Source organism: Pinus tabuliformis, chromosome 5_2 (assembly GCF_031772625.1).
Source record: "Pinus tabuliformis cultivar Carrire ecotype Pingquan chromosome 5_2, CPIR1, whole genome shotgun sequence".
NCBI classification, from domain to species: domain Eukaryota; kingdom Viridiplantae; phylum Streptophyta; class Pinopsida; order Pinales; family Pinaceae; genus Pinus; species Pinus tabuliformis.
In genome coordinates, this window is record NC_142306.1 from 170,446,326 (window position 1) to 170,451,617 (window position 5,292).

Below are 5,292 nucleotides of genomic sequence, written 5' to 3' on the forward strand. Positions count from 1 at the left end.
CTATATATATCATTATTACCGGCTTATCTTGTTAAACATGTGTGATGAAATGTTTTTAAATTTACATGTATGATTATTGCAAATGTCTATTTAGCATTCGAGAAGCAATTTCATCTGCTAATGTATTTAAAGACCTTGGAATATGCTGATATTCAATGTAATCAAATTCACGTTCCAAGAGATGCACTCTCAAAAATAACCTTAATAACACTGGATTTCTAATGGCATACACTCTATTAAGCTGTAATACTGTTATCACAAAACCAGTACTAGGGACTGCAACCAAGCAAGGTCTCATGTAACTGTTTCAGACCATACTTTAGACTAGGAATTAGCCTTCCTAATCAGAGAGGGCTCTCTCATGACTCTTGACAAAATCCTTCAAACACTAGAGGGCTAACTCTTCACACATTTATAAAAATATAGCTGGCTGGACATACATCAAATTAGTCTTCATTGGGCTATGGAGTCTCTCACAGTTAATAAACCAAATCACAGTCATCTCATAGAAGCCAAGGCTCTTTGCATCATCAAAGGTTCAAACATAATTTACCTAAATCAAAGCCTGCTGAACATACAGGAAGTCAGAGCATTAACAAATGAATTCTGAGTGATGTTCAAACAAGCTTTACCAAAACCCACAGCCTGTCAAGCACACAGGAAGTCAGAGCATATAATATGAATTCTGAGGGATTGTACCATAACAAGGCTGTAAAAAGAACATTAAGAAACTAAACCACCATCACATTTGAACAAAAAGATGCATTGAGAATCTTGGGAAGAAAAAACCCTGTTTGCCATTACTGTAACAGTTCTTTCATAAGCTCTAGAAAACTCTGTTTTTGTATATATAATCCCACCCTTTTTACATCCTACCTTGATCCATATATAGGCAAGCAAACTAAACCACCTCGAGCTTCCTCCTCCAGCATGAGGGGAGCCTCGAAGGTGGCTATTAACTATTCCTACATGCTATTTAATTAATGCATTTATCACAAAGTGCTGAAATGTAATTGCACACAATCCTAATCAAACTAAAACATTAATTCCTTTTTCCTCGTATGCTTGATGCTTTACTGGCTCTTGACACTTGTCCTTTTGCTGATTGAGTTGAGAAGGCTGAGCTACAGATACAATGAATACTGATTTTGGATGCTTGAAAGCGCTGATGGCTCATTAATTGACCAAGAGATGTGCTCCTATTTTAACGGTTTCTGTCTCCCATTTTCTTTCATCATATAAATACCACGCTCCAAACTCTTTAAACCTTTAATGACAACGCATAATAACCATATGCCATATGATCTGAATGCTTCATGGACCAAACAGGTGTACCAACCGAACATGCTGGTAACCCCACCAATACCCTAGTAGCTCGGTCATAAATTGCCTTTGAGAAAACTTTATGAAAATAAACAAAATATTTTATTTTCCCTTCAAGACCTACACCTGTCACTGCTTGAGCTGTTATGAAATCCATGTATGATTTCCCTGCCTGTGTTTGAGACCTTCTTTTTACCGTTAGCTGACCTCATCATCAAAATTCATTGTTTTTCCACAAAACAGCATTCTACAGCAGTTTCGTAGCGCGCTACGAAACTGCTATAGATGTCAAAACAGAACCTATGTATCTTTGAAGCATTTTCTGCTTAGATTCATGATCTCTTCAGACATTTGTACAGCTATTAGGAACCTAAATAGTTTTAAGAAGATGAAACTTGCTTCTGTCATTACATATCACAGCAAACTTGATTAGCATCAAACCAATAAAAAGCTTCATAAATCCCAACTGGAACGTAAAATCACTGTAGTATTCCTTGTTGTCTTCAAATCTTCAAATGAAGTGGTCTTTTTCAAAGTACAGATCTTAAAGTTGGAAGAATTCAACACTTGGACATTAATCTCCTCAGGATTATCAGACCAAACTATCTCACCCTTCTGTACCAATTTGACTGGGTCTACATATATCAACTTCGGCTTGTCTGTCAGAATCAGCTGCATCTTTTTGTTGTAAAGTTTCCGAATTTTCTTAACCAATGAAACCATCACAATGAACTCCCCTGGATCTAGAAATTTCTCCCATTTAGAGTCAAAAGCATCGATAGTATAACATTTAGCCTTGTGCTCCTTATTCTCTACTGCCACTGATGATGAGGCCAACTCTTTCTCTTTGGGAGGTGCTTCATCATTAGTAGAACCACATCCAGCATGTGAAAGAAGCCACCCAGCATCTTCAGCTTCATCTTCCTTATCAACAGTTAATGGTGGGGCTAACTTTGGAGCCAGCATACCCCTAACATTATCCCAGTCAACTCCCTTGAAGAAAGGATGGCTCTTGAGAGAAGCATACCCTTCAGGACCAGAAGCCAATCTTTTAGATGGGTCCATATCCAGCAAACAATCAATAAGGTGCCGTGCTTCAGAAGGAAAATATTTAGGAAATTTGAAACCTCTATCCATGATCCTTTGGAATGTGAGCTACTCACTGCCATCTTTAAAAGGTGATATGTCAGACAGCATCTGATACAAAGTGCAACCTAGTGCCCATAGATCATTTCCAGTTTGTTTGAGTTTTCCATCCTCAAACCATTTAGCGCAGCTAAGGCCTTCGACTTATTATATACAAAATAGCCCTCTCCAACTCTAAAAATCATCTTCACCTGAAACTGTAATATGAATTTGAATGAAAAGATCATAACTGGCGCAGAAAGGAAAACATTCAAAGAGTATATTCCGGTCACCATTATTTGACAAAGTGCTCCAGTTTCTCTGATATAAATTGCACAACCTCTGACAACCCGTGCAGCACCATGGCATTCAATTGCTGGATGTAGGTTATGAAACATATCCCAATCAGGTTGTATGAATTCTCCAGCAACAAGGTATTGTAAGTAACAGAGGAAATATAGTTCTTCATGGGCAAACTTATATTCTGCTTCTTGAGATTTTGTTTTTTAGGCCATGAAGAGCTTGGTTAATTTAATTCTCAAATTTCAGAGCTGTGATATGAACCGGTGCATTAAGTAGAGCCGAGGATCCATCTGTTTCTTCTGGAAGCAACCTCGATCTTCTCTGTAATATATTATGAACAAATGAACTTCTTTTCTGAGAAGTCACATCAGATAAAGTATTTACTGCTTGGAAGATATCATATGGTTGGGCACGAGTTGCAAATGAACCGCCAGATGAAGATTCACTGGTTTTGTTGTCTGCTACTTGAATTCTCCGCCATCCTACTCCATGTACATAAAAATACAACTTAGTTTTGCAAAAAAAACTCGGGCTTCTATCAATTGTCTCCTAGGCGCGCAGCAACAAACAAACTCAAAATGTGAGCAACGCTCAAGCATCCCGCATATGAATTGCAAAGCCCTATCCATCAACAGCGAGTTTGTCATCAGTCTTTTCCCACAGGTTTGAGGGCATCCGTCAATGGCTTTACTAGAGCAATAGAAATCTCCCCAGTAATCTTTGCAATTACTCTGTAAACGAACTCTCTTACAGCTTTCATTGCATTTACAAAACCGCTCTGTTTGTTTAGAGGTGTATGATATGTACAGAATTCAGATGCTTGAATTACTCCATTCTCATATCCTTTAAAATCAACACTATTTGGTGTAAGCACGATGACCTCCTTTTGCGCAATCTGCAGATGGCAATGTTATCAAAAACCATGGCGATTTCTCTCTGAATTGCGTTGTAGATGGGCGGTCTCTGATCAATTCTGAATGTCCACTTTTAGGATAAAAAATCATATTGCAGACGTTCCTGTCCTTCACAAAATGATGACAGAAGTCCGACAGTAGACACGCCTCCAGATCGCTGCTCCTTTTTGTTTTCCCACATCTTATCTTGCTCTTCCTTGGATACTAACACGTGGTGGACCTCGCCTCAGCCTTTTTAGTGTCGGTGGAAGTTTCACTCTCACCCTTGTTATTAATAATGACAGAATCATGAACAGATGTTACATTCCCTTTCATTAACCCCTCCTTTTACCGAACAGATGCTACAGTCATCTAAGTCTCTCTAAAAATCCGCTGTTACAAATAACACGATTTTTCACAAGCGGAGAAAAGCCTGACGGTGGGTATGCAACTAGAAATGCCGTATTACAAATGACTTTCCTGGTATCTCCAGTGTCGACCTCCATAATTGAGACATATGTCATGGTGACAGCGTCCAAAGGTGGAGCATTGTTACAGCTCAGTTGAGTTTATTTGTCGACATATTCTCCACACAGCTTGAGAAATCAAACAATATAACCAAGCTAACATTGATAGATGATACCGACGCTTTTATATCATTTGCATGAAATATTGTGATTTCTGTATGCGCAAGAGGGCGCCACAGTAAAGAGCGTTGATAGGCAGAGGCAACTCAATTTTGTTGTTTTATCTCTGAATTCACAACCCTTACATATGCTACCTGACCCAGAAAATATAGAAAATTAATCTTAAAACATGTCCTTACTTCCTTCTCGAGGATCTTGGTTTTGTGTAGTTGCATACAAACTCCTCTTGCAGCTGTACCCTCAAATGAAAATCCTTGCCTATGACTCTCCAAAACTGGACTACGAGAGCATATCTGGATTCCAGTTCCCTCACGATCAAACGATGGATTAGGGACCTCCCATAAACAAGAATCATGATTCTCCAGCTCCCCTATGGAAGGTATTAGATTCTTTACCTTTATATAACCTCCATTCAAAATATCAGCGCAGCTATCTCCAAGGGAAGTATGATATGTTTTAGAATTAGTGTAGTCCTGTGAGGCCACAGACAACATTTCCCCCAGCATTCTTTCTTCTTCAAAATATGCATCCATACGTCCATTTGGAACTCTGTACTGAGAAAAGCTTATATTAACTGGAAATTTTGGGAACTCACTTTCCACAGATGGAAGACATGCAGATTCACATTGCATCCTTGGAGTGTCTAGCATAGCATCAACCTGTGTGTGAATTGTGTCCTCCTCAGCTACCACACTTTAAGAGTTTGAACTAGTGTCGTCCAGAAATATGTCTAACCATTTCATAAGTGGCGCACTATCTCCAGTTGTATCAATTAAAATCTTCGATGATATTTTTGATAGTAAATGTAAATTTACATCAATCCCCTCCACTGGCTTTGACTGATCTTCTGATTGCACTTCAATGTCACCAGAGTAACCAAGGGAGGGATTTTTCTTTGTAGGAGATAAATCACCCTTCTCAAGTGATGCCGTGTACTGTTCTCCACTTTTTTCACCAAGTCCACTCTTCACTGAGAAGCAGTTTAGCTGCATCATCATAGG

The 5,292-nt window shown here is 38.9% G+C and overlaps 1 pseudogene; it reads right to left on the bottom strand.

Moving 5' to 3' along the window:
* Positions 1–1,776: 1,776 nt before the first annotated feature.
* Positions 1,777–2,388, bottom strand: LOC149158096 (3-phosphoinositide-dependent protein kinase 2 pseudogene; annotated as a pseudogene).
* Between the last annotated feature and the right edge of the window lie 2,904 nt (positions 2,389–5,292).